An 8994-nucleotide genomic window follows, 5' to 3' on the forward strand; every position below is an offset into this window, starting at 1 on the left:
AGAGGAACTCTGGAGCTCTGTCAGAGTGACCATCGGGTTCTTGGACACCCACCTGACCAAGGCCCTTCTCCCCCGATTGCTCAGTTTGGCCGGGCGGCCAGCTCTAGGAAGAGTCTTGGTGGTTCCAAGCTTCTTCCATTTAAGAACGATGAAGGCCACTGTGTTCTTGCAGACCTTCAATGCTGCAGACATTTTTGGTACCCTTCCCCAGATCTGTGCCTCAACAACCCTGTTTCGGAGCTCTACGGACAATTCCTTCGACCTGATGGCTTGGTTTTTGCTCTTTGCTCTGACATGCACTCTCAACTGGACCTTACATAAAGTTGAAGTCGGAAGTTTACATACACTTAGATTGGAGTTATTAAAACTCGTTTTTCAACCACTCCACACATTTCTTGTTAACAAACTATAGTTTTGGCAAATCGGTTAGGACATCTTCTTTGTGCATGACAGAAGTAATTTTTCCAACAATTGTTTACAGACAGATTATATCACTGTATCACAATTCCAGTGGGTCAGATGTTTAGATACAGTAAGTTGACTATGCCTTTAAACAGCTTGGAAAATTCCAGAAAATTATGTAATGGTTTTAGAAGCTTCTGATAAGTTAATTGACATAATTTGAGTCAATTGGAGGTGTACCTGTGGATGTATTTCCAGGCCTACCTTCAAACTCAGTGCCTCTTTGCTTGACATCATGGGAAAATCTAAATAAATCAGCCAAGACCTCAGAAGAAAAAAAACGCCGCAAAGGACCTTGTGAAGATGCTGGAGGAAACCGGTACAAAAGTATCTATATCCACAGTAAAATGAGTCCTATATCGACATAAACTGAAATATTGAAGCAACATCTCAGGACATCAGTCAGGAATTTAAAACCTGGTCGCAAATGGGTCTTCCAAATGGACATTTACCCCCAGCATTCTTCCAAAGTTGTGGCAAAATGGCTTAAGGACAACAAAGTCAAGGTATTGGAGTGGCCATCACAAAGCCCTGACCTCAAGCCTATAGAAAATTTGTGGGCAGAACTGAAAAAGTGTGTGTGAGCAAGGAGGCCTACAAACCTGACTCAGTTACACCAACTCTGTCAGGAGGAATGGGCCAAAATTCACCCAAGTTATTGTGGGAAGCTTGTGGAAGGCTACTGAAACGTTTGACCCAAGTTAAACAATTTAAAAGCAATGCTACCAAATACTAATTGAGTGTATGTAAACTTCTGACCCACTGGGAATTTGATGAAAGAAATAAAAACTGGAAAAAATCATTCTCTCTACTATTATTCAGACATTTCACATTCTTAAAATAAAGTGGTGATCCTAACTGACCCAAAACAGGCAATGTTTAGGAATTGTGAAAAATTGTGTTTAAATGTATTTGGCTAAGATGTATGTAAACTTCGGTGGGTGTAGCCGGTGCATGGAAGTCAGGCGCAGGAGAGCATAGATGAGTGAACAAATAAGCACTTTACTGAGGCAATAGTAAGAACAGAACGCAAAGGCAACCTCAACCGCGTCACAGAAACAAATGCCCAAAGAACAAATGAGGCAGCACAAAGTACAACAACCAAGTACAAAGTACCGGCTGCCACAAATCAGTACAAATAAAACCCTGCGCAACCCAGCCAGAAGTGTGCCAACCTAGACAATAAACAATACCCCACACAGGCATGGAGGGAACAGAGGGCTAAATAAACATAGTAATCATGAGGAGATGTAAACCAGGTGTGTGGAAAACAAGACACAACAAATGGAAAAATGAAAGGTGGAGCAGTGATGGCTAGAAGACCGGTGATGTCAACCGCCGGAAGTCGTGACAGCCTATCCAAATCATGTCCAATCAATTGAATTTACCACAGGTGGACTCTAATGAAGTTGTAGAAACATCTCAAGGATGATCAATGGAAACAGGATGCACCTGAGCTCAATTTTGAGTCTCATAGAAAAGGGTCTGAATACTTATGTAAATAAGGTATTTGGTTTTTTAAAATTATACATTTGCAAAACTTCTAAAAACCTGTGCTTTGTCATTATGGGGTATAATGACAAAGTAGTAGCTTGAGCTAGAAAAACAATAATTTAATACATTTTATTTAAATTCAAGGTGCCTGAATACTTTCCGAATGCACTGTAGACACGACAATAAAGCAGTGCTAGGATATCTTTGTTTCTTATCTCTGACATTCAGAGGCTGAGTTAGGACCTAATGTCGAGGAGTAAAAAAGACTGGAAGTGTAGCTGTTTGGAGGGTTCGAAGTCCAACATCAGCTTATATGAAAGATAAAACTTGGACACGTGACGAGACATATGGAACTCAGCAGGACGTGGCACTGGCCTTTTCTCATTTGGGAAAAAGTCAGTCCTCCGTCCTCTCTCCTCCATGACCTGGAAACAGATGAGTGGCCGAGGAGAATGTCACTGTCAATTCGTTAGTAGTAGAGAGGAAGAGGCGAAGCGATAGGGACAACTGGCCAAAAAACTGTGTTCTCCAGTTGGTGGGGTAGTTTTGTTTCTTTTGCTCACCAAGTGAGGAGTTTTTGTATGGAAGTCAATTGCTATGTGTGGTTTATTTGATTAGAATATAACTTTAATAATGCTTAGATTGTTACGAGTGTATTGATATAAGTAGGACACGTGACATTTGAGAAAAAACACTTTATCAGAGTTGTCTCGAGATGGCTATGCATATTCATGACATGTATCTATTAGCATATCATCTATATCCGTTAAATACAGGCGGTTGACGTCAACACCCCTCATCAAATATTTTAAAAAGTATACAAATATTGAGATATATCCACCAATCCAAAGAGAGGAATAGGCGGCAGCTTGACAGCCCGCCGTTCCGCTCTGTGGACAACAAATCCCCTTGTTAGGGTGGAGACGGGTATCTCGTAATTATATCCAAATCTATGTTAGTAGGCAAACGGACGACAGTCCTCACCTCCTTGATAGCCTCCTTTAGGCGAGGAAGCACAAGTGTATCTTACCTGAGTTTTTTGCAGAAGAGTATCGGAATCTGCCACACCCCCATTTGAATCAGATATTGTTTTCTCAAAGGCATGCAAATGTTTAAAAACAACATGCTACTTATCATTTTATCTATAAAATGTATTGGACAACTAGCTTCATTTGTTTCTATCACTTTATGTATTTCTTTTGGGATTTCTTTTGGGATCCTGTTAACGTAATTTGCCTGATGACACGCAATTGGAGAAGAAGAGTCTTATTTCATACAGCCACATTTTTGTCCACTTTCCCTCTTCTCGCTGCCTCTCCTTGACTACTTTTGATCTTTTTCAAAATGAGGCCAGAGAGGACGGAGGAGAGAGTACGCAGGAGTTGAGCAAATTCAATTGAGGGCCAAGCAACCACATAGAGAAAGACATAGGACTCATGTTTGTATCTGCACCATTAACAACATGGGCAGCACCATTGAGGCTATCTACATATTGAAGTACTCAATTTTCTTCTTCACAATTAGCTGATCCCTCCTGATGACCCAGTTGGACATGACCCCAACAGGGTCACCAGGAGGGATCATCCAATGAAATTGGAAGTCCCACCCAGTTGACTACATTAAAATGGTGGAAGCCCTCAATGGCGCTGACCATGCTAATACTGCCTTTTGGCCATTAGACCGCTCTATCGTTCTCTATGGGCAACCTCCATCTCAATTAGTTGACATGACAGACAGGAATTTATAGACACGCGTAAGGCATTACTAATGAATCATAAACATCCTATTCTCACCCTTACTGAAGTAATCTAATGTGTGACTGTTGCTATCAAATGAGTTTAAAATATGTTTAAATACATTGATACTTGATGGCTCATAAATTAAAATGTTAAAATATATTTGTTAGTGAAATAATATTTGTGAAAATATTCTAGACTTTTTCTTTATCCATATCGAATGAAATATGGTATGAAATTATAATGAAATAGCTTACACAAAAGATATCATGAGTCATGTTACACTACAGAAAATTGCAGGAAATTTGCTTCAAAACCCCCCAAAAATCCTAGGGACCTGAATTAAACAAAACAAACTTTTGGTGGTGTATTTAACATATCTCAATGAACAGCAATTAAAATAAGCACAAATGCAGACTCGTTCACATCTGTTGAACTTATTTGGTCTTTCACAATAGTTCATGTAGGTCATTGGAAAAATTCTCATTCCTTACAATGGGCAAAAATATAGGGTAATTACTGTGCTTGTGTCAGCAACAACACTACTGTAATTCTCCATACTTCTTCTATTATTCCACTTCTTCAAAATTTTGCTGCTGCAACTACTTGTTTTAAGCTAAAGTATGTCCTGGACAGTCTTGTATGTCATAAAAATGAGAAAAGGCTATATTGAAATGCTTCAAGTATCTTATTTTGTACTTTTAGTACTTCAAACCAAGTCGTCAAGTTTTGAATGTTCATTCAAAGCATCCTGAATACACCTGACATGTGATTTTATTTTAATTCCACCCTGGTTGTTGTCGTAAGCCTCCCAGGAGTCCTTCGAATAAAAATGTAAAAAACTGTGGGGGCATGCCCCTGGACCCCGCTAGCCACCCTTTTGTCTCCTTTTCTCCTTCCTGCCTCTCACAAACTTTGCCATCTCTCTCTCTTACAATGCCCTTACGATACACTTCTAAATCACACTTGACTCTTTTTCAACCGTGGTACAGCACTCGTCCCTTTTAAGCTCCTTCTTTTGAGTACATGAATAGGGGCAGGTCCATTGATTACGTCACATCAAATTGAGACAAAACAATCACCTACTTGTTTCAAATAAACAATTGAGCACACACCACAGCACCCAAGAGTAAAAGTGTTTGTCTGTAGACACTTAACTGTACATGCATACATGATGTAGGTATGATGCATGAGCTGTTCGACTTGACAGGGAGCGATAGAAGTGAGGGATGGGGAGAAGGAATCGGCGGCAGGGAGAGGGATAGAGAGGAATAGTTTCAAAGGTGCAAGATTTATTTATTGAAAAATAATCCCACTGTCCCCTGTGGATACTCTCACACAGGACACACCCCAAAGCCTTGAATCCTCTCAACTTGACAAAGGAGTATCTCGATAAAGGAGACAAGTATTTTGCAGTTAGCAGGGTAGAGATGGCAAAAGAGTAAGGGGAGCAAGACCACGTAAGCGGGCCACGGAGTTGGAAAAGGGGGTTAGTGAGAGGGTGACGGAGAGAGATTGAGAAAGGTGAATTCACGTTTCATCCTTAACCTCTCCATGTGTGATGACATAACAGATGTTCTTGTAGTCTACATTGCCAGCCACATCTGGGGGGAAGGCAGCCCATAGGTTGATAATCTCCTCAGTGGTGAATCTGTCGCACTGAGTGATCAGGAGCTCCTCAAGGAATTCCTTCTTGATGAAGCCGGTAGCCTCTGGTAGTAACCGAAAGGTTGCAAGTTCGAATCCCCGAGCTGACAATGTACAAATCTGTCGTTCTGCCCCTGAACAGGCAGTTAACCCACTGTTCCTAGGCCGTCATTGAAAATAAGAATTTGTTCTTAACTGACTTGCCTAGTAAAATAAAGGTAAAATAAAAAATGGCCTCCTTGCCCATGGCTTCCAGCTCTTCATTACTATATTTTGAGAATGATTCCTCTGTCATAGACATCAGTTTTGCCAGAAGGGCACAAAGTATCCCCTTCTAGGAATTGACTATGTATTGTCATTGACCTCTAAGGATGCTCTGTCTCATTCTGAAAAATGGTTAACCGCCTTTCAATTAGTCACATGGCAGTGAAGCTTGGCTTTGCTTCAGATTTCTATGCCTGGGTGCTTCTAGCATTCGTTTGAATAAATTGTACCAATCCAAATCAAATCAAATCAAATCAAATGTTATTTGTCACATACACATGGTTAGCAGATGTTAGTGCGAGTGTAGCGAAATGCTTGTGCTTCTAGTTCCGACAATGCAGTAATAACCAACAAGTAATCTATCTAACAATTCCAAAACTACTACCTTATAGACACAAGTGTAAGGGGATAAAGAATATGTACATAAAGATATATGAATGAGTGATGGTACAGAGCGGCATAGGCAAGATACAGTAGATGGTATTGAGTGCAGTATATACATATGAGATGAGTATGTAAACAAAGTGGCATAGTTAAAGTGGCTAGTGATACATGTATTACATAAGGATGCAGTAGATGATATAGAGTACAGTATATAAGTATACATATGAGATGAATAATGTAGGGTATGTAAACATTATATTAGGTAGCATTGTTTAAAGTGGCTAGTGATATATTTTACATCATTTCCCATCAATTCCCATTATTATAGTGGCTGGAGTTGAGTCAGTGTGTTGGCAGCAGCCACTCAATGTTAGTGGTGGCTGTTTAACAGTCTGATGGCCTTGAGATAGAAGCTGTTTTTCAGTCTCTCGTCTGCACCTGTACTGACCTCGCCTTCTGGATGATAGCGGGGTGAACAGACAGTGGCTCGGGTGGTTGTTGTCCTTGATGATCTTTATGGCCTTCCTGTGACATCGGGTGGTGTAGGTGTCCTAGAGGGCAGGTAGTTTGCCCAAGTCACACATTCTCAGCATAAGGCTTTCATAGAAAGGTGAGTTGTATAAAATACACTTGTCCTGTTCTGTTGTAGCTTCAGATTGGTTAAGATTATGTAATATCTCTAGAGCAGTGGTCCCCAAACATTCTTTGAGTATTTCCTTTTGATGCACCAATTCAACAGAGTTTTTAAGCTACAAGACGGTCTTGGGTCTTTGGTTCAGGAGGAGCCAGCTTCCACCAATGGGTCCTGAACCACCATTTGGGTAACAGTTCTAGAAGTCTCTAAATGTAATTCAGTCCATTTTTGTGCCATTATATGGTTGCTTTGGTATCCTATCAGTTTTACTGTAGACAATCCAAAAATGTTGTCCAATAAGAGGTATGCGAACACACTCACCATGTCTTAAGAGTTTATTGGGGTTTTGCTTGTTCAAGAAGAGAAGCCTACGCCAAGCTAATGTGACTGAGGCGGAGGTGTTGGCCCCTTGGGGCCTTATACCAGCCCAAGGGAGCTAACTTTAGCCAAATCATCAGGTTTGGCATGGAATGAGGGAGCTGAGGAAAATAGAAGAGAAAGGGAGGAGCAAGGAGGTGCTTGGGGTATCACCTTTCCAGCACTTCAAAATAGGCACCGGGAGTCTTGGAATGAGGTGAATTCAATCCCAACATTCAAATCAAATCAAATCAAATTTTATTTGTCACATACACATGGTTAGCAGATGTTAATGCGAGTGTAGCGAAATGCTTGTGCTTCTAGTTCCGACAATGCAGTGATAACCAACAAGTAATCTAACTAACAATTCTAAAACTACTGTCTTATACACAGTGTAAGGGGATAAAGAATATGTACATAAGGATATATGAGTGAGTGATGGTACAGAGCAGCATACAGTAGATGGTATCGAGTACAGTATATACATATGAGATGAGTATGTAGACAAAGTAAACAAAGTGGCATAGTTAAAGTGGCTAGTGATACATGTATTACATAAGGATGCAGTCGATGATGTAGAGTACAGTATATACGTATGCATATGAGATGAATAATGTAGGGTAAGTAACATTATATAAGGTGGCATTGTTTAAAGTGGCTAGTGATATATTTACATCATTTCCCATCAATTCCCATTATTAAAGTGGCTGGAGTTGGGTCAGTGTCAATGATAGTGTGTTGGCAGCAGCCACTCAATGGTGGCTGTTTAACAGTCTGATAGCCTTGAGATAGAAGCTGTTTTTCAGTCTCTCAGTCCCAGCTTTGATGCACCTGTACTGACCTCGCCTTCTGGATGATAGCGGGGTGAACAGGCAGTGGTTCGGGTGGTTGATGTCCTTGATGATCTTTATGGCCTTCCTGTAACATCGGGTGGTGTAGGTGTCCTGGAGGGCAGGTAGTTTGCCCCGGTGATGCGTTGTGCAGACCTCACTACCCTCTGGAGAGCCTTACGGTTGAGGGCGGAGCAGTTGCCGTACCAGGCGGTGATACAGCCCGCCAGGATGCTCTCGATTGTGCATCTGTAGAAGTTCGTGAGTGCTTTTGGTGACAAGCCGAATTTCTTCAGCCTCCTGAGGTTGAAGAGGCGCTGCTGCGCCTTCTTCACGACGCTGTCAGTGTGAGTGGACCAATTCAGTTTGTCTGTGATGTGTATGCCGAGGAACTTAAAACTTGCTACCCTCTCCACTACTGTTCCATCGATGTGGATAGGGGGTGTTCCCTCTGCTGTTTCCTGAAGTCCACAATCATCTCCTTAGTTTTGTTGACGTTGAGTGTGAGGTTATTTTCCTGACACCACACTCCGAGGGCCCTCACCTCCTCCCTGTAGGCCGTCTCGTCGTTGTTGGTAATCAAGCCTACCACTGTTGTGTCGTCCGCAAACTTGATGATTGAGTTGGAGCGTGCGTGGCCACGCAGTCGTGGGTGAACAGGGAGTACAGGAGAGGGCTCAGAACGCACCCTTGTGGGGCCCCCGTGTTGAGGATCAGCGGGGAGGAGATGTTGTTGCCTACCCTCACCACCTGGGGGCGGCCCGTCAGGAAGTCCAGTACCCAGTTGCACAGGGCGGGGTCGAGACCCAGGGTCTCGAGCTTGATGACGAGCTTGGAGGGTACTATGGTGTTGAATGCCAAGCTGTAGTCGATGAACAGCATTCTCACATAGGTATTCCTCTTGTCCAGGTGGGTTAGGGCAGTGTGCAGTGTGGTTGAGATTGCATCGTCTGTGGACCTATTTGGGCGGTAAGCAAATTGGAGTGGGTCTAGGGTGTCAGGTAGGGTGGAGGTGATATGGTCCTTGACTAGTCTCTCAAAGCACTTCATGATGACGGAAGTGAGTGCTACGGGGCGGTAGTCGTTTAGCTCAGTTACCTTAGCTTTCTTGGGAACAGGAACAATGGTGGCCCTCTTGAAGCATGTGGGAACAGCAGACTGGTATAGGGATTGATTGAATATGTCC

This window comes from Oncorhynchus nerka, linkage group LG13 (genome assembly GCF_034236695.1).
Source record: "Oncorhynchus nerka isolate Pitt River linkage group LG13, Oner_Uvic_2.0, whole genome shotgun sequence".
Taxonomy (NCBI): Eukaryota; Metazoa; Chordata; class Actinopteri; order Salmoniformes; family Salmonidae; genus Oncorhynchus; species Oncorhynchus nerka.